This window comes from Lycorma delicatula, chromosome 7, assembly GCF_047948215.1.
Source record: "Lycorma delicatula isolate Av1 chromosome 7, ASM4794821v1, whole genome shotgun sequence".
NCBI classification, from domain to species: Eukaryota; Metazoa; Arthropoda; class Insecta; order Hemiptera; family Fulgoridae; genus Lycorma; species Lycorma delicatula.
Window position 1 is genome coordinate 79,292,716 of NC_134461.1, and position 22,859 is coordinate 79,315,574.

General features: G+C 30.5%; 1 protein-coding gene across 1 annotated transcript in view; it reads left to right on the top strand.

Annotated features, from left to right (window-relative positions):
- The window catches only part of LOC142328318 (uncharacterized), a 212,250-nt gene that overhangs the window by 16,290 nt on the left and 173,101 nt on the right, over positions 1–22,859 (top strand). The gene's annotated exons all lie outside the window — the stretch shown is intronic.

Sequence of the window (22,859 nt, forward strand, 5' to 3'; positions counted from 1 at the left end):
TTTGTGCAATAACCTCCTCTTTCGCCCATCCCCTGAGGAAGAAATCTCAGACCATAAGGTCAGGGACTCCTTGCTGGCCATTCAAGAGGACCATGACGTTCCAACCAACATCCTGGAAAATGGATGTCAAGCTGCGGATGGACAGGACTTGTGAAGTGAGGCGAAGCCCCATCTTGCATACAGGTTAGGTCGTTGTAATTGTCTCATGTGTATACAATACCGAGAACATAATCTTCAAGCATATCAAGGTACTGTTCTGTATTCATTCTGTCTCGAATGAAATAAGGATCCACAACTTTAATAAATGTCATGCCGCACCAAATCGCGACCTTTGGGCGATGGCTTTTTTCAATAACTGCTCTCGGATACTCTGTTGCCAATAATAACAATTGTGTCGGTTAACAAACAAACCATCCAACATGAAAAATTGCAACATATCACCACAGGATATTACCAAAAATATTGCACCACTCTGTATAGACTTAAGTTTATTTAAGTTATTTAAAATTCATTATTAATAAGAGTCACTAATTTTCATTTAATTTAGGACCTTTAAATTTTAATGATCTTCAGCTTCGGTCAGATTCACACTCAGCTCTTTACATTACACTCTGCTCCTTTCGGACGCAGTCAGCTCCTGACCACTCAGCGGTTCCATACAGTTCATACAGCTCAAGATTACTTCAGTATCCAATAACAATAGGAATGCCGATAAAAATTAAACAATGGAAACACATTCAATATCGCAGACTACACTTAATATGCACCGCCCTCCAAGATTACTTCAGTAAGTATCCAGTAACAATAGGAAAGCCGATAAAAATTAAACCAATGAAAATACAGATTCAATATCACAAATTACACTTAATATGCACCTTCCTCCAAGATTACTTCAGTTTTTTTTTTTGTCTTCAGTCATTTAAATGGTTTTATGCAATTTTTCAAGGTTCCCTATCTAGTGCCAGTCGTTTCATTTCGGTATACCCCCTATATCTTTCATCCCTAACAATCTGTTTTACATATTCCATCTGTTGCCTGCCAGGACAATTTTTCCCATCAATCTGTCCCTCCAGTATTAAAGCGACTATACCAGAATGCCTTTTGTGGCCTATAAGTTGTCTCTTCTTTTAACTATATTTTTTCAAATGCTTCTTTCTTCAAAAATTTGCTGCAACATCATTAATCAGTTTAACCACCCACCTGATTTTTAACATTCTCCTATAGCACGGTTTTTCAAAAGCTTCTAATCTTTTCATCTCAGGACCTCTGATCGTCCCAGTTTCACTTCCATATAAGGCTTCGCTCCAAACATATACTTTCAAAACTGATTTCCCAAGGTATCAATTACTTTTTGATGAAAAAAAATATATTTCTGACTGAGGGCTCATTTTGCCTGTGCTATGCATTTTATGGACCTTCGTCCATTTTTAGTAATTCTACTTCCCAAATAACAAAATTCTTCTACCTCCATATTATTTTCTCTTCCTAGTTTTATATTCACTGGTCTATCTGCATTATTTCTACTACATTTCATTAGTTTTGTGTTCTTGTTTATTTTCATGCGGTAGGTCTTGCATAGGACTTCATCCATACCGTTCATTGTTTCTTCTAAATCCTTTTTACTCTCAGCTAGAATTATTACATCATCAGCAAATTGTAGCATCTTTATTATCTTTTCACTTTGTACTGTTACTCCAGATCTAAATTGTTCTTTTGCATCATTAACTGCTAGTTCTATGTAAATATTATAAAGTAACAGAGATAAGAAACAATCTAGTCGGACTTCCTTTTTTACTGCGGCTTCTTTCTTAAGTTCTTCAATTATGACTGTTCCTGTTTGGTTCCTGTAAATGTTGGCAATTGTTCTTCTATCTCTATACTTGAACCCTATTTTTTTAAATGCTAAAAATTTTATTCTAATCTACATTATCGAATGCCTTTTCCAGGTCTATAAATGTCAAGTTTGTTGGCTTGCTTTCCTTTAATCTTCCTTCTACTATTAATCTGAGCGCTAAAATTGCTTCCCTGTCCCTATCCTCTTCCTGAAACCAAATTGATCTTCTCCTAACACTTAATCCACTCTCTGCTCAATTTTTTTGTGCAGAATTCTAGTTAGGATTTTTGATGCATGAGTAGTTAAGTTAATTGTTCTGTATTCTTCACATTTATATGCTCCTGCTTTCTTTGGTATCATGACTATAATACTCTTTTTGAAGTCTGATGGAACATGCCCTTTGTCATAAATATTACACACCAGTTTTTATAATCTATCTATCGCTTCCTCACCTGCACTGCACAGTTCACACAGCTCCTTTCGGATGTACTCGGCTCCTGACGATTCAGCGGCTCCATACACAGTATATAAGCAAGCTCCTCACCTCATTCAGGCAGTCACATTAAAATCCTATTCCAATCTACTACGAGTCTACGACAAGTCTCAAGGACTCAACAAATCTCATTACATGATATTACATTTATTAAAACAATAAATTTACATTAAGTTAATAATGTTATACATGTATATTTACAATTGTTGTATATTTACAATTACAATAAAAATAATTATAATCCCAAGATTGTTAAGACTTAATTTATTAAAAGAATCAGCACCAATTTTTGACACAGTCTTCACACCAACCAAGCATCATCTTCCCATCTTCCAACCGATGATCACAGTCTTCCGGTGGCGTTATTGTCCTACTGATACTTGCAATGATATAATTGAGATATCACGTAATAGATTCTTCCATTGTAAGAAACAAAATGTTTTTTGTTTCATGAAAATTGGTTTAGTATTAAAACGTTTAATACTAATTTTCAATAAAGTTAATTCCCGCCCGTCCGGTATAACACATTATTTCCCAACGTAATCAGGTACATTAAGTAATTGTTTTACACTATCTATCCTAATATTTTTTGTGACGATACATGCAAAGCACCTGATGAACAAAAAGTGTAGTTTAATTTGCTTATTCTAAGAAAATAATATTAAATAATAAATATATATCAAATAGATAATTACTCTTTGCGGTGAACAAAATTATATTAATTGTAGGGTTTGAATATCATCTGAATTTCGGTTGGATTTGCATACTAATACGCAACAATATATTTAGCTCGAAAAAAAGGGAAATTAAAAAACCACTTTACTCCTCATTTTCCTTATTAAGCCTGGAGTATAAAGCTATATGATTTTTGGCAGTGTCATGATTTATTAATTTACTGCAGATTTTATTCTTTTAATTTATTTAATTTAATTTACATTAATAAAATAAATAGTAGATGTTTAATTATATTTTCCTATTTAGAAGTTGGATATTATTTGCATCATTATGTAAAAATTATGTTTAACCATTGATTCACTGTCTTTCTATATTTTATTTTTATTAGCAAATATTGAGCAAGATATTTTATCCCATGTCTCTCTCTCTCTCTCTCTCTCTTGTGATATTAGTTACTGAAATTGCAGTATAATAAATTATAATCATTCACTATTGTTGTTTTAAAGTAGTATAATAATATGGTTAGTTATAATTTACTGATGAAAAGAAAAAGTAAAGAATGTTGTTACAATATTTAAATTAGCCTAACTCTTAATTGTCTTATGTATTTTGCACTTTTACGTAATTATTTCAGTTTTTTTTCGTTTTCCTGCCACAGTGATTATAATTCAGTTTTTATAACTTGTTTCTTAATATAAAATCCTAGTTTTGTTTTCTTAACAATTTTTTGTTATGTTATTTATACCTTATTATAATTATATATATTTCATCACCTTATTTTTATTATGAAGATTTATACACATAAACAATATTGCAATAGGGTAATAAATACGTCAAAAAAAGTGATTATTTTATACAGCTATAGATTAAAGTAACTTAAGAGTAAGGTGTCATGATATAACTATTATAGGTCGTTGCAAAAATAAGAAACTTGACCTTGATGGTTGACGTAATAACTGTATTTAAAAAGTGCGAATATTATACTCATAATTTGTAGTGTGATTGGTACATCAGTACAATTCACATAAAAAATGGTACATCAGCACACGTGGAAAATGACCTCTATTAACGCGGGCTAGAGTATAATTAAAATAAAATTTGTGATAATTACTTATTAAATGTGGCTTATCATATTAGTCATATTTAATTTTTGACGATGTGTTAAATAACTCGATTTATAATATTTACAAACAACGTTTTATTCAAAAGTGGTCATGATTTTATGTACGTGTGAATCACGTTAAAACAAAATATCTTAGAAATAAATCTTATTAACTGCCTAATAAATAATCTTTTCTCGTTTTTCTCTGACAATTTCATCGTTATTATACCAGTGATTTTCCAGTTATCGGAAGTGTTTCACGTAATAGTTTACGACAGATTTAATTAAAATTAAATTTTCACCCAATTTGTGTTGTTAAATTTATAATATCCACTATTTGCTGTTTTTCAAGTAAGTAGTATTTCATCCAGGAGAGAATTTTTAAAAATTAAAAAGATATATTTTGTTTCAATAAATATATACATCAATAAAAAGAATTGTTGTCATGACGAGGATGAAGAGGTATTTAAAACTTAAACTTCACTTATATTTAAAAAAAGAACACTGATCATATGTTATTTAAAAATAACGGAACTACTAGTTCCGTTATAATATAGAGAACGTAATTACTATAGCGGGCTACTGCTCGTAAAATAATGCACAGAATTATTATTTAATGAAGATAATTACTGTTTATATCGCCACACTTTTGAGAATTATTTAAATTTCATTTTTATTTAATAGATAAATAAAAAACAGAAATAAGTAAACAATCAATAAGCAAATTAAAATAAAATAAACCCATACACAAATAATAATATAATTTTAATTTACTGTAACGAGAAAATCAGTAATAAGTTAATTCCGAAGCCCCCAATATTTCCCAGCCAGAAATGAACTAATTTTCAGAGTACAACGCATTACATACATTCGATTAACCAGCAGACCTTAAATACACAAGCATCAAGTTCAACTGACTCACCAGTGTGACTCAGTGCATAACCGTGTATGAAAAATACACCACGCACAGTCAACCCTTAGATAAAAAACTCACACCCTGTCATCATGACCCTTAAAGTAGGGAACACTACCAGATTACGTGGAATAATGCTGCTAACAATATAGTAGTTACCGTAGATAAACGTCAACGTTCCCACTTTGCAGCTTCATAACGAACCACTTGCCCCGCTCAAATTTGTTCAATCTTAAGTTAAGCGTAACTCAAGAAAGACTCGACCAATCTTCATAAAACTTTCACACGCACAACTTCAAATACACTACCACAACATTTCTAGATTTCAATGAAATTGATTTAGTAGTTTTGGAGATTTTCAAGCCACAAAATGTTATACATAGGCCTCTATATACGATATATATATATATATATATATATATATATATATCGTATATAAGGAAACCCCAATTAAAATGATTGGTATTTTCGTACTCCTGATTCCTTAAAACGGAAATAAAATTCATTTTCACCCACCACTTGCACCGTGTGACCGAAAGTAATACCGTACTTTTCTTTGAAAACTCCGTAAAGAAGAGTCAATAATTTTTACCAAATTCTTTTTTTTATAGAAAAACCAGTCTTTTTCGTATTTTAAAATTTCCCATTTTTTATGCTTTCTTAATCTTAATTGGTTCTAGTTCCTTATCTGAATAAAAAAAAATTCTCATAATTTATTTGATTGTCTTCAAATTAAAAAAAAATCGATTTCAATGTTTAAGTAACATTTGATTCTGTTAAACCTTCTCTTGATATACCTTATCAAGGTATAAGGTATATCAAAAGACCTTGTTAAGGTATTATCAAGAAACTGATAAGAAACTCGTTTTATTAGAAACGATTAGAAAATCGTTATTAGAAACTCGCTTTTGTTTTAATGCTTTGAAGGAACAAAGGTTTTTATTTTTGGACATGGAAAAATTATTTTCTATATTTGTAGTATAATAATATTATTTAAGTATATAAAAAAAGTTTTAATTTTTTTTTTAAATGAAGAAAAAACTTTTTACATTTTTGTAAATGAAGAAATGAAAAGATTTTTATTTTTTAATTGACAATTAAAATCGAAAAATTAAGGCATCGTGCCAATCGACAGAAAAAAAACTGTTTTTAACTTATGGATATTACAATTAAGCTATAAATCTCAGGCCAGATTATTAGTGAATTAAAATAAAAAAATTATTACATTTGCTGACATGTTTTTAATAATATCTACTTGAATAATGTTATCCGTTTTCTCTTCACAAAAGCAAACTAAATATTTCATCAAAGGTACGGAAACATTTTTACTAGAATAATGTTTGCCTAGTATTTATTTTTAAAACGGTACCAATATCAAATAAACATTACCTTCACAACATATTATTACTTGTGATCACGTAAACTGTGTACGAGATAAGGTAAATTGACAAGAAGTTTTTATCAAAATAGTTTTTTTTTTTAATTAAAAATTATTTTTAATTATTTAAGTTCATCAGTAATAAGAACAATTTTTTTTTACTTTCCTAGCAACCCAGCTCTAGAGTTGTGGGCAAGAAGGAAAGTATGATAATCAGTCAAAAAATGGGATATAGGTGTTCTGCATTTCAGGACGTTTCATGATCCAGGGTTCCGAAAAAGAAAAAAAGAGAGAAAAAAAATGGGTTAATGTTTGCCGTATGTTCATATGTATGTATGTTGGCGTGTTTGAAGTATAACTTCTAATTAAATAAAAAGATTTTGATGAAATTTTGTACATAATCTTGTGTACATGAGGCAATTTATTGATACAATTTTGGGGTCAATTTTTGAAATTTTTGAAAAGATAACCCCACTTTATATTAAGCTAAGTACTTGCGTGTTTATTTTACTATTATTTTTTTTAAATTGCGCCAAAATTCCCCCTTCCCAAAAAATCGAATAAAAGCTATTTTTTATTGCATATTTTTTAATAAATTTTTTAATGTCTTTTTAGGTGTAGTAGTAGTGCAAGCGACGCAAAATATACTTTGGGAGAAATATTTGGACTAGGAGAGCCGATCAAAATTTAAAAATATAGATATTTTTTTAAATCTTTTTAAACTTTTTTTGATCTATTTAAACTTTTAAAATGATTAAAATAATTTTACAGTAAAATTTGATCATAATTTACCATAATTCCAAAGAAGAAATCTTAGGTAACTTTTTATTAGTTTTATTTTTTTTAGTGAAATTTGTTTTTACCCTTTTCCATTTAATGTAGCAATTGTAGAAAAATCAAAAACGTTTCTTGGAGGTGATTTCGGAGATAGGGAAGCAGAAAAAATTGTTAAAAATCGATTTTTTGAATTTTTAAAACTTTTTTGGTTTTGTTTAAACATATGATGAAACTTTTACAATAAAACTTCATTATAAATTAACCCCCATCTCTAAAAAGAAATCTTGTGTAACTTTTTCGATGTATCGTTCTTTTTCCACTATATAAGAATAAATAATCAATGCCAGGAAAGTAGCACAACTTTTTTGTCAACTTTCATTACGTTTTATAATTTATCCTTTAACATTACCTAAAAAGATTAATTCTGATTTTGAGAGCGTTTCTTTGATTTTTAAAGTCAGTTTTAAATTTAAATACCATTGTAGTAAATTCTTTGTCGATTTGAAATCTAGAATTCACTTATAACCTACCTACATTGGTCGTTGTGATTAAATTAACAGCATTTTCTTAGAAATTGTAGTCCTAGGGGGTGGAGATAATTCCTGCTGAACAGTAACTGAGTAATTGAAAATACAGCCTGTTGAGCGAAGGTGTAAATATATATATATATATATATTTTATATATAGCATTATAGGTTATACAATTTTATTGTGAGATTTTGGTAATTATAATTTAATTGAGAAATTTAAATAACGTAAGTCTGTGAATGATGTTAGTGGAACATTCTTTAATTTATAAAGTTTAAGCTATCTCGTTCAAGTCATATAAATTAATAAATTAGAAGTCTTTTATTAAATTTCTTCTCATTTTACGTCTGATAGTGATAAATTAAAGTACATGAATTAATTATGGATATATATAAATTGATTAACAACTTTATGCAACTGCGTACAGATTGTCTCCATTGAACAACTGAGAAATTGTGAACTGTTTAACTGTGAATTTTTTCGGTGAAACAGTAAATCAGTGTCACAGTGATCAATGAGCTGTCCCAGTAGAGAATTGTGGTAATCCTTAAAAGTAGCTGTCTCCATAAAAAAAGGAATACAGAAAAAAGTACTAAAACATGAAATAACGTATTTGGATAAAATTAGGTTTTTTTTTAGAAAAAATAATCTGTTTCAGTATAGTTCAATATATTTTTGATACTTGAAAAATATGAGTTTAAATAAATTATATTACTTTTAAAAAGCAGTAAGAAGTTAATAAGTTAATATACATATATATACTTTTTTTCTATGAAAGACCGAGCATTAAAAGCTATGATCATTAATCCCAGTGGATAGTGGTAGCGTATGAAAAGATGCCATGCCTGACTGGGAAATTCGAACCCGCGACCTCCGTAAGAAATGCTGAGACGTTATCTTTTCCGCCATGGAGGTCGACATTTATACTTTGAGCGAGCGAGCGGTGAATTAATTCACCACAGAAGCTTGTACTTGGGAATATGAAAATGAAAATTTGTAGTGTATGAAAAATGCCATGTGTGACCGGGATTCAAATCCGAGGCCTCTGGATTAAAGGCCGAGATGCTACCATTCCGCCAAGGAGATCGGCAATTATTTATAATAAATTTTAAGATCAGTAAGGCCTTGCTTACCTTTAATATTTTAATAAAATCTCTCATAATTTAATTGCATACAAAATGTAGGCTAAAATTTAATAAAATCTTTGATAATTTATGTAACTTTAAAAGTTGAATGCACTACTAATAATGAATTACTTTACTACGGTTAATTAACCTTTAAAAAATTACTGTAGTGCTCAAAATCGAAAGTATTAAGATTTATATTGAAAAAATATTAAACATTAAGAAACTTGCAAAACATTATGGTACTTCACAAAATTTAAAATTCCACTTTATAAAAGACAGAATGAAACTGAATATAAAAATAGATAACTATAACAATAACTATAACAAAATATTGACATCGGTTCGCGAAACTGAACCTAAAGGATGACTTATTCATTTTCTAGAATGTAATTTTTTTAAATGTGTGTATATTAGTAGTAAGTTGACCAATATAATTATTACATAATAATTTTCAACTCGACTAACAGCGGTTTTCTCATTTAAAAATCAGATTAATTTAATCGGTGAGGTTAACATTGAATTTAGTCGGAGGTCCCGGGTTCGAATCCCGGTCAGGCACGGCATTTTCACTCGCTAAAACATTTTCATTTCATCTCATCCTCCTAAGCAATGCCTAACGGTGGTCTCGGAGGAAAAAAAACACTTAAAATTTAGCAGAGACATAGAATTTCGATTTTTTTCTTTTTTTTAGTGATAAGATTTTACGTAATTCACAAAAATGCAATCACAGTAGAAATTAGGATATTAATTTATTTTTTATACTTATTTCTTTTTCCTGCTTAGCCTCCGGTAATTACCGTTTAGACAATACTTCAGAGGATGAATGACGATGAGTATATGAGTATGTATGAGTGTAAATGAAATGTACAATCTCAGTTCGACCATTCCTGAGATGTGTGGTTAATTGAAATCTAACCACCAAAGAACACCGTATCCACGATCTAGTATTCTTTTATATTACCTATCCTTGTCCTTCGTATGGGTAATAACACGTTAGATGAGCCTGTGATATTGTAGACAAATTACTTTCTTTTAGAGTAATGATGATCACTACACAGCTAACGTCATTGTATTTAATCTATACTTCGGTATATATGCTGCAGTTGTTATAGTCTGCCCAGTGAAAATGAGAATGAATGGGAAACCACATCACCGAGGGATGATATAAGTCCTCAAATTGAGGACTTACCGTGCATTCATGACGAAACTTTACACTAAGTATTCCGCTCTTTTATATGATTATGACTGATATAAATCATCTTAATTTCTAAAAAAAACATCAAGCAGATATGCTTTTTCTGAAAGTATTGATATGTACTGTATACCCAGTCCTTGTGGTGTATGGAAAAAAATCACTTGTAAAAGCTAAGTATCACAAACATTTTGGTGGACTTTGTATACCGTTTTGCAATAGTTTATTTAGTTAAATGGAAAAGAAAGTAGAAAATGTTTAAGTTTTCATCATATGTAGTAAGCATTTCAAAACATGTTTTTTTTTTTTTTAGAACGGTTGTATCATTTTTAGAGCCGGTCATTCCCACGGCTGACATTTTTTTATACCTGGTTTTAGGGAACAATTTGGTTATTTTACTTAACATACGTGGGAAGATAATACTCGATTTGAGAATGGCTTAGGAATTTTTACTACATTGGCATGTCCATAATCATAATGTAAACAGCATGATTCGAAAAAATATGTTACTCCAAAAAAAAATGGTATAATCTTAATAACAAGCATAGGCTTACATATTCTAGGTTTACATATGTAATAAAGTAGTTTCCTGATATTTTTTTTACCGATCTGAATAAATTGTAATCTAACGGTGTTTCAAAAAGGACAAACCCCTTTGTTTGCCAACGGGAATTTATTAGAAAAATATTAATGTTAATAAAATATTTATACAGCAGCATTCAAATAACCTTTAATAACTTTACCATAGTTCAAAATGATTTCCTGTGGTCCCAATGCAGGTTCTTAGACGTTTAATAACATTTGCAGCCACTTTTTTTAATGTTTGCTTAGTAATGTTTCAAATCTCACTTTCAATTCGTCAAGTGTATGAGGATTGTTTTTAAAAACTATACTTTTTAAATACCCCGAAGGGAAAAGGTTTGCTGGAGCTGGGATCTGGGATCTTGGAAGCAACAACCCTTTTTATATCAAACGATGGCCAAAAAATTCCCGTAATATATCCAGCATTTCATTACCAGTATGACACATTGCGTTATCCACCAGGAACCAACATTCTCGTGCGTGTAAATCTAACGTGGCAATAAACTGTTCGATTAAGTTGCAATAAACCACATCATCTACATATTTGTCAAAAATTAAAGACCCTATTACAAGACGCCGGGAGATCGCATACCAAACACTAGTTTTTACGTGCGTGTAATGGTCGTTCATGAAACGCGTGAGGATTTTCAGCGCTTCATATTCGGCAGTTTAGGCTGTCAATGTAGCCATCCAAGTGAAATCATGCCTCGTTGCTGAAATAAACACGACCCAAAATTTCAATACCGTTGTCATAACAAGATAACGAAACCAACGACAATACTGTAAACGTTTTCCGTGGTCTACTTCTTTCATTTGTTGAACAACACCGATGCGATAAGCATGGAATTGTAATTTTTAGTAGCCCTGAAAGCTGTAGATAGTGAAAGCCCAGCCTGTGAAGATAACTTTCAGAGAAATTTTCTGGGCGAGCGAGTCAAACGCTCTTTCACATCGATGTGCTTTCCCGATCATATACACTCCCAGTGTCACGAAATTTATTAATCAAACGCGATATTGTCGACTTATTAGGAATTGTAAAATTGGGAAATTTTATCCGAAACTCGTTTTTCACTCATTCGTAAGATCTCTACGCACAATAAGTATCAATAATATGCACAGGTTTGTCTTTGGAAAACGACATAGTTTACACTATAGAGCCGAATTTATACTGGTATAGCATTGATGCATAAGAAGGTCATTTTAACTGTTAAAAGCTGCTAATCTTGAGTACGGAGTACTCAAGGTTAGCAGCTTGAATACCTCTTGAAGAATAAAATGTGGAAGATGGGTATTTGTAATGGTTTTGGTTTAGGTTATGTAATCTCATAACGTAGTAATGGGGACCTGAACATAAGCTGAAGCTGCTGATATAGTGAAACAATAGGTCAAACAGCTTACCTAACTGATAATATTTTGTAGTATACAAAAATTAATTTGTGTCCCATATTTTCAAAGGCAATCTCAACTTGGTTATTTAATTTAACTACTTTACATTAAAATCAACTTTAATACTTTCGGAGTATTTCAAGTTTACTAGTTGATATAGGTTAGATTTAATAACCGAATTGAGATTTGGTAGAAAATTATTGCAATTTAAAATTACTGTATATACGAAAAACTAATATGCAATTTTATAAAGTTAAAATTTTAACGTATTCCGATTAAAATGCTTGAGGTACGGATGTACAAATATTATCACCTCTAAAAATAATACTCGTAATATTTATTTTAACTTTAATTGGCTATTACATTTTAATATCAAGGTACATGTGCGCCATCAAACCTTTATTTATATCTGAGCAAATAGGTAGGAATGTAAAAAGTAAAAGAAAGATTATATTTATGTTTTTTTTTTTTAAATTGTGATGTTTTTTTAGTAGCGATCTGTTTGAAAAGAGAAATTGTAATTATTTTTCTGGTTTTGTATAAACATTTTTTTTTTAATAACAGAGGTCAACCTCTCAGAGTATGCGTGCAATAAGGATTGTCCAGCAGATATTATTCATATATGCATACTTACATAATAGAAAAAGAGATAGAAACAAGGTGTAAATGGAAAGAGAGAAAACAAATATTATTATTTTCCCCATATAATTTAGAAATGTACATACAAAAATATACTTTATTCTGTAAGAGATGATTTGAGTTTTAACTTGAGCGATTCATATTAATACAATGTATTCATAAAAGTTACACAATCCAAAAGAGATGTTACACTTGTAAGTTTTTATTATAGGATTCCTTGAAAGGCAAATATGTTGCTGAGACTGTATCAGAAAAAGTAAAATAATATAGATCACGTGATTTACCACACTGTATCAATCAATTCGAAACGGTACAACAAACATGCCGTATTCACAATCTAAGCGTGGATTTATTGTGGAAAATAATTTAATCATTCGGTTTTATTCAAGTGCCAAAATGAATTCATAGTGTAGTGCACATAATAAATCAACTATTTTTAGTTAAACATTAAATGTAGCTGACTTTAAACATAGTAACGTAGTTGCCATCCGTAAGAATTGACAGATATACTACAATCATCTGTCACTTACGTTCTCACTCGGAAACTTTTTCAATAGACTGTCTTTTGGTGAGTGTTGTTCACAAGGGTACAATAAAATAAGGGTTCCCATATTAAATTTGAATAGTAAAGAACTCGGAGAATCTGACAAACTGACGACTTGAGTTCTTATTGTTCAAACCTATCATTTTAGTAGCCGTATTCCAATTTTGGACTGTCTGTTCAGACTAAGCATGGTTTCATCTTACTGGATACATTAACAGTCAAAACAGGGAATGAAGTTCTGAGGATTCTAACATTTATCATAAAAGGCAATTTAACCTCAAAAAGTTGATGTTGATAATTTGGTACGTGATTTCGCGACGAAGTTTAGTTGGACCCGCTTTTTTTTCATAGAAACATTAACTGCATAAAATTATATAGAAATTGAAAAAAAAAGAATAGTGGTTATAGAATGATGGGGGTACTACATACACCCTTCTGCCGAATCAATTATCGATTTGTAACATGAAGTTTTTTTATTCGTGCCTATCTCCACGTTTTCGGAAGTCTCATCACCCATTTTTTATTTATGTTATCTGAAAGTTTTAAATAACAGCCTAAAAATCGAATTGTGTGTGTCTCTGTGTCTCTCTGTGTGTGTGTGTGTGTGTGTGCGCGCGCGCGCGCGCGTGTAAAGTTAGTATGCTTGCATCTATTCCATATTAACTTCAATAACAACAAAACTACGTTAGTACAGTTCAAAAAATAACCATAACATTATAAAATTAAATATTATTATTTAATGATTCACATAGTTTAATTTTTCCATTTAACATGATTTAATTCAAATATTTCGATTTTCTCAAAGTTTTCTAATACTCATTTTTCACTATACGAGGCTGTTGACTAGGATCGTGTTACAGGTGATGAAAATTAAATTCACCTAATGCAAGTACACCAGATGCCAAATGCACGTTCGGTGCTGCTTTCTTATTAAATCGAATTAATATATTTTGAAATATCTGCAGGAGGTTTGACTGTTGACTCTTGGAAGTGCCCATGTTTTTTTAATTCAGACTTTTACGAATTTATATATTTTGAAATGTTTGCAGGAGTGGCCGTTCAGTCTTGGTTGTTGAGGTGTACATACGTAAAGAAAGATGTTATAACGATTTTGGATCGTGTAGGCTGTTGACGATTCTTGGCTGTTGAAGTGTACATAACTTTTTTTATCATGTTACAAACACAAATTCCAAAATCAAAATTTGTTTACTAATAATTTACTTTGAGATATTAAAATGGTGTTAATAATGTTGAGGTCTAAAAATGAAAGACTATTTTGACTTTTTGATTTTATTGTTGATTTTTTTTCCTTATTATATATAAATAAATTAGTAAAAAATTAAAAACAATAAAAATTAAAAAATAAATAAAACAAAAATAAATTTAAAAAAAAAAAATAAAAAAATAAAAAAAAAATATTTAAAAAATTATAAAAAATAAAATAAAAAGTTTTTTGAATTTTTAATTATTTTTCTAATAGTCTCTCTCTCCCATCATTATGATTTATCATTTGTCACTAATTTTATTAGATGCACCTTACCTTTCTCTTTTTTCATTTAAATTTTTGTTTTCGTGTGAAAGAAATAATATGCAAGGAAAAAGAAATACAAATTCACTTTACATAATAACCAAAGGCAGGCTACTCAACACAAAAAAAAATGGCTTTTCCTAGTTATAAATTTCTCGACCTCACTGCCTGCTGAATTTTGCTGCATCCCGGACATAACCGACTTAAGTCCGGTCTTCTCCATTCAATATATAGATTATATCTACTAATATAAATTATAACTACTAATTCATTTCGAACCAGAAGATCCTAATATTTGGAGAACCCAACATGAACCTAGAAAATGTACTTTTAATCGTTACAAAGAAAGCCTACGTGTCTCAACCTCCCTATTCGGCAAACTGTTTAAAAGTAGCAGCCTACTTTTTGCTCTGAACAGCGTATTAATAAAATTTGTGATGTTGAAAAATCATATATATTTAGATGATCAAATCTAAATTTAAACTAATGTATGATATATGCCGTGATACTATTCCTGACTAACTCTCTCAAACCACACTTCTTTGCATTTCTCATTAATTTTCTCTATAATAACGCTAAATTGACCATTCCATCCGTCTGTCATCGAATCAACCACATTTCCAACAATATTCAACTGCTCTTTTTGCCCTCTCATGTGTCTGTCCGCCGTAAGTTTTCAATAAACTTTTTTCAGGAAGGAATAACGTTCTCAATACATTTTTTAAATGCTTTTTTAATGTCTGTATGTAGATAAGATTTTGTATTAAAAAATATAAATTAATTTTAAAAAAATACTAAAAAATATTTACTTATTTTTAACTTTTAATCATTAACTGTTTTAAATTAAAAATTACATAATTGGCTTTGATTTCTAAGATTCCTGGTAACTTCAGATAAGTTGGTCTTCCAGTAATGTATTTTATAAAGCAGATAATGTTTAAATACTTAAGTGCAGATGTAATAAATATTCTGTAATACAGCTGTCTGCAATAAGTAAGAGATTGGTTTGCTTGGAATTTCTCCCGCCACCTATCCATTCGGTCGCCCTTTAGTATAAGACCGAATGTCTGTGCCACAAACGGCTACTGAACCTTGAAACGGCTACTGATTCGGTTAAACAAAGCAACCGCATCAAGGAATTCCCACACGGTCCGAAAATGCGGCTCTCGCCACACTGACTCGCCGCTTGTGAGTGGCTTATTTTCCCCTTGACCTCTAAGTTTCAGGATGGCTCGGTCTCTGGCCTCCCCAAGAGCAGGGCAGTCAAATATCAGGTGTTCATTTGACTGGACCTCCTTGCAGACGCACAGCTCATCAGCTGCCAGGCGGAACCGAAACAGATACTGGTTCAAATTAACATTGTTGGTGAGCACCCGGACACCCGTTGCCCTTAAAAACAAACTAGAGGCATACCATCCCCCCAGATCCCGTATAAACTTGCATAGGGGATCTTCCCTTAGTCGTGGTGTCCCATTCCAGCTGCCATAATCCCATCGCGAGGATCTGCAGCCTCTTCCGCAGGCAGGAGATGGGCAACTGAACGAAATTTAGATCCGGTGCATTGTGATCACCGTTCCGTTCTGGTACTGGCCCGGCCCGAAACCGCATCCCAAATACCTGGGCCTCCCGGCCTCTTCCCAATCTCCACATAGCTACCCAAACTTTCACCACTAAATCGATTGGGAGAGCCCTTTCCCAATATGGTGGTAGCCTCGTAGGAGGTTGTTTTAAAAACACCAGTGCATACAATTAAGGCTCTGCGCTGGGCTGTCCTTAAATTTTGAAGAATTTCTCTATTCATATCCAACCTATGCGCCAAACGGCGCCGCGTAAGAGATCATGCTTTCGAAGATACCTCGGTACACTATTTACATTTCACGGCCAGACAACCCATAGTCCTTCCTAGCAATTCGCCTAAGTTTGTGAATCACTGAGACGGCGTCCGACACTACTTGCCTAATGTGGTAGCTAAACAGCAACTTCTCATCAAACAAAACACCTAAGTACTTATGAACTCTGACTCGGATGATTACACAGCCTTTATACTTAATGTAGGGTTTCAACTGTACTATAATTTATCTGCACCTTTGAGAAGCATAAATTTCGTCTTGGGCACAGAAATCTTTAAATTTTGAACGTCCATCCAGCCCTCCGCGGTTGACAAGGCCGCTTGCGCTCGATCTTCAAGCTACAGTCGTGAATTACCATGAACTAAAAGGAGACAACCATCGGCGAAAGCCTGGGCCGTGACCCCTTCTGTGAATGTCAATCCCAGAAACCCGGCTTGTATTCGTAAGAGAATAACTTAATTTTATTATCATTTTGAGTGTAAAAGAGCTGTCAACCATTTAAGGCTCGCACACAAAGATGGTGGTTCACTACTGTAACCAATAAATAGTATTATTAGAGAATAGATTTAGAGAATATTGTATATGGTTCATATAGTTATTGTAGGGTACACTGACCTAAAATTGGGTATATACATTAACAATATTTTTTAATATATATCTCCGCTGTTAACTTAAAAAAAAAAAATATTTAATTTTCTATCTACGTATTTCGTTGTAACAAATGTAATGTAAAAATAAATTGGACTTGGATATTAAAAATTTTTGAAGTACGTAAATCTTAGTAGAATATGTTTTTAATTAATTTTATTTTAGCAAAAACCAGAAATATTATTATCGGCTTTATGTGAAATAATGCTGAGTTGCATTTGTAAGCTTTGTTTCAGATAAACTGAAAAAATAAAAGATACAGACAGTACTGTCTTAATTTATTATTTTTTTGTATTTATGTGGGTTAACTACCAGTATGATTATTGTTGCCCAAACACGAGCGAAAATGGTGCACCACAAATATGAAACACCACGTATATTTTTTCTGAAATGCTGAAAAAAGAGGCGTAAAGGTTATACAGAAGAAAAATGATAAAAAAGACAATAGTAAAACAGAAATAAATAAGTGAATAGATGAGAAAGAGATTATGAGATAGTCAAAGGTGAACTATAAATGGAAGCAAAACTATTCCAAATAAATAACAAATTTGCTTTATGCCTTCTTTCGGTTTCAGCAAAAGAATCATAAAATTTCACAGATGTGTTATATGACTACGTTTTGTTTATATTTTTCAAAATTTTCTCTTGATTTTAAGAATGTAAAATTCGAATCATTCATTTCTTGTTTTATTTCTCCTCTTCTTTTACATAATTTGGTAGATTTAGTTTTAGAATCGTTATGTCTGTTTTTAGTTCAGAATTCATTCTTTGGTATTCAGATGACTCAAGTTTATAGCTTTCTACGCATTGTTCTGCTGTAGCCATTTGTGCACAGAAAGTGTTTACCTTACCTACTAAACTTCTATTTTCTGCTGTTAGATTTTCTAACTCAATAGTTTCTTCCTCATTTTCACTAACAATACTATTTATCATTTCCTGTGATTCTAATAATTCAGAATCAATAGAACTACAGGACTTATCCTCGTAACTTGTTGTCGGTTTACAACTTCTTCTGTTAGATTTTCTAACTCAGTAGTTTCTTCTTCATCTTTACTTACAATACTATTTAACATTTCCTGTATTTCTAATAATTCCGCATGGGATTCAGCAGGGATTCCCCCACAGGAGTTATCCTCGTAATTTCTTATCGGTTGACAACTTACTTCTTTTGACATATTTGTTGAGCTTGTACGTATTATTTCTTCATCATTTGTTTCTAAACAAAATAATCGTCTCAATAAATTACAAAACGGCATTATAATATAATGCCGCTTTTACCAGAAGATCTTTTTTAAATAATTGAAAAGTGTTTCTCAAATTTCACCCGTAATTCACGAAACGTTAAGCAGCTTACAATTCCAAAAAATAAATATAAATCCAGTAAGATTGAAACATAGATTACGTTGCACGGCAACCGAATTAACAAACGATAACTTAAAAAAAAAATGCATAACTTGTTGTCAGTCAAAATATTTTTAATTATAATTTCAAAGTCTAACATTTTTTCTAAATTTTATTGCCTAATTCTAGTTTTGCATGCATTTTATTAAGAAATTCTAATATATGTTAAATTTCACGAAATTTTTTTTCAATTCTAGAAAAATAAATATATGTACAGTAAAGTTTATCTGTTTGTTTGTTATCGCATCACGCGATAACCAACCGACGGATTACTTTCAAATTTGCCGGATTCTTGTTAAGGGATTTATCTAAAAATAGGCTTAAAAAGCGTGCATTATCTTTGTACTGTATTGAATGGTCAATAACTAAAACATGACTATGATGAGAATTTCTCTTCCTGCAGAAGCGTGCACTGTACGTTTTGTCTGGTGACAATTTGAATCCATTATTCTTTGCAACTTCATTGACGTGACTATGTTATTCAATAAAAACATTTTATTATCACTGTTCTTATATATATATATATATATATATATATATATATATATATATATATATATATATATATCTAGAGAGAGAGAGAGAGAGAGTGAGTGAGAAGGTCACTGAACTAAGAACTGAACCCGAAATCAAATGATTTAAAAACCAACAAGCTAACAACTATATCAACAGACTCGTCCTGATTGAGACATACTACTCGTATCTGTCAAATTTCAGATTTCTAACTTTTACGATAATAGCATGATATTCATAAATCATCGAGTGGTCACTTCCGTTTATGATGATTTAAAAATGATTTACTTAAAAATTATTTCCGTATGTATACATACGAAATGATATATTTGCTTACCTCAGTTTTTTTTTTAATTTAGAGATACGTAGACAAAATCTATTCAAGCAGTACATGTGTATATTTGTGGGTACATGGGTCTAAATTTTGTATCGTGGGATCAGTATTTCTTCCTTTTGAATCTTATATTTTGTTTGTATTTACAAAATTGATTGACGTCAGTTATAATGAAATGTAGCAGATATGTCGTAATGAAGCGTTAATTATAGTTGCAGTAAAACATAACGGGAAAATTGTTCGAAAAATATTATTATATTTATTCGTGGATTAAAAACAAACATTATTATCACCAAAAGACATGAACGGTGGGCTTCAACCACAATACATACATTATGTGCGCCAGTGGTGCACATAATGTATATGAAAACATAAACATAATGTATATAAAGATACGTTTCGTCATGAAAACGAAGGATGCAGCACATTTCACGTCACGGTGCCTTTTTCAAGAATGGTGGACCTTCTCGTATACAGGTGTTTCTTAGACACTGTTAGTTGCTATTCTTAAAATTATTTATAGATTATTCTTAAAATTCTGTTTCCGTTCTTTTTAGCCAAGCAATCATTCATAACTAGAAAGACACAGAAAACGTTTTCTATTTTGCCAATACAAAGAGGTTTAACACTTTTACTTACTTTAAAATTTATAAATCATAAAATAACTTTCCTCTTGATATGTTATGTAACATAAGATTAATGATATAAAAGCTGATAAAAAATGTTGCATCTAATTCGTTTTTGTAAATTAAAAATTTTCAGTAAAATTCATTCTTATCAAATAAATAAAAATATTTTTTCAAAGAGCCAAACCTGGGACCAATATCTGGAATTTAAAAATTCCAGATTCTACGAGATATGGTTAAAACATTTTGTTTTCATTCATTATTTGCCAAAAATGCACTTTAAATGTGATATCTAGAAAAAACTATTAAGAACCTACAATATATGTTAACTAGCTCCCTGTCGCAGCTTCGCTTGCGCTATATGGTTACTTCTTTCTTTTTCTGGTTAGTCTCTGGAACCACCATAAGGGATTACTTCAGAGGATGATATGCATGAATGAAGTGTAGTCTTGTACAATCTCAGTTCGACCGTTTCTGAGATTTGTGGTTAATTGAAACCCAACCATCAAAGAACACCGGAATCCACGAACTGGTACTCAAATCCGAATAAAAGTAATTGACTTTACTAGGATTTGAACCTTAGAATTCTCGACTTCGAAATCAGTGAACATATTACATTTACAATAATACACAAATAATACCTTTTAAAATACATTATTATTAATATTAAATTAATATCTTTTAATATTAATACATTCATGTAGAAGGAATGAGAAACCATGTCGATTATTCACTTAATAGACAATGCAGTTTACCATTTAATTAATTGTTAAACACCCTTATTACCTCGATAAATACTGCACGTTTTTTTTTCATGTTTTATTTATTTTCCTTCGCTCATATTTGTACTTCAGATATTTTTAAATTTCAATAATGCTACTTTTTGAGCTTTTCTGATGTGTTGAAATAACAGATGTAAATTATGTACAATTTGTTAATCTATCACATGTATAATCATATTTTAATCTAAATATTAACCAGGAAAATCATAAGATCTTATCCAGGAAATGGCATAAATTATCCATTAGATCTTCTCGCCCACCGTGTTAGTCCAGTGGTTAACTCGTCGCAGAACAAGTTTTTATATCTGATTTTCGGATTTGAAGATTCTGAGGTTCGAATTCTAGTAAAAGTTAGTTGATTTTATACGGCTTTGAATAATATACAGTATTACCGGTGTAGACAGTATTATAGATACGGGTATATTTTGATGGTTGGGGTTCAACTAACCGCATGTCTCAGGAATGGTCGGGTTGAGTCTGTACAAGATTACATCTCGTATACATATCAAACTTATCATCCTCATTTCATTTTTTGCTTATTGATCACTAGTTGTACTAGTAGTACAAATTAGGAAAAAATATTTACTGGATAAAATATTTGCATTATAATTGTATTATTTAATGGTTAGATTAAATAATATTTCTTCTATTACCTATTTATTAAAAAGAAAAAAAAAGAATGACATTAAAATTGTATTATTATATTGTTATTTATTATTAATTTACCTTACCTTACTGAAGATGTTAAAATTTATCTTCCATATAAAATTTAATCTTGACAATATTTTTTTATTATAAATATGTTCAATTGCTTAGAATTTCCTTTTACGTAAATATTTTTTTTCGTTTTTAAACGTACTGTGGTTTATCGATAAGATTTCAAAGATGTAATAAAAAGTATTTTGACAGTGTTTAGCATTTTTTTACTATTTGCTGTCTGTTACTTTTGATAGATAGAGAAAGTAAAGTTCCTTATTATATAATGGGCCACAATCCTGTGAATTTTATTTTAATTCCCAAAACAAAATGTATTACTGTATTTTTCTGGTAACATCCTCCTTTCTTTTATTACTGTTATTATTATTATTATTATATTTTACAGATTTAATATTTTAGTTACTATTTCTTTTTCTGTTTGCGAATGATTTAAATATCTAGTAGATATTGAGGGTTTTTTTTTTAATGAAATATATGATATCAATTTCTTTAATGTTACTAGTCTTATTTATTTTTATTATTTTCCTTGTAATTTGTGAAGGCATATTTTCATTTTTTTAAAAGTTTTTTCGTATAATTTATCTAATATAATGAAGAAAGAATAACATGGTTTATATATTTAGATAGCATTTTTTATCGTCATAAAATATAATTTATTTTTTTTATAATAAATCACAGTATATTATTTTATTTGGGTAAAAATGTAAAAATGGAGAGCATTTATTCTTCATGAAGATTTATTCTTTATAAAGATTTAATTCTTATTAAAATAAATGAGAATTTTTGGTTACCTTTAATACAGAATGAATTTATTATCTTGACGTCTTTCTTTGCGTTCTTAAAGGTAATATTTTAATTGTAAACCTTAAAATCTTCTGATAGGGTAGTATTTTTTTTCTCCCACATTTCAATGCGGCTTCACTCACAATATTTTTTTAATGGTAAACTTATTTATTTATAAATAAAAATTATTTAAGAATATTGTTTTTAAATTTTCATTAAATTCCCGTTGCAGCATTTATGAAAATTTTGGCATTTGTGTTTTTTTTTTTCTGTGGTTCTACAATAAATAAGCTGCATGAATTTACTCTTGAGCATTGATTCTCAAAATCGTTCACCCATTGCCCATATTGTGAATCAAAAATTTCCTACCGCCCCCCCAAAATGTTTAAACTTACAATCTGTTATAAATAATTGCTGATGCACTCTTTAAAACAGCAATTGCGATTATTGTATTTAAACGTGGCATATCCATTACATTTTACTTTACATTTTAGTTTGAAATATCAG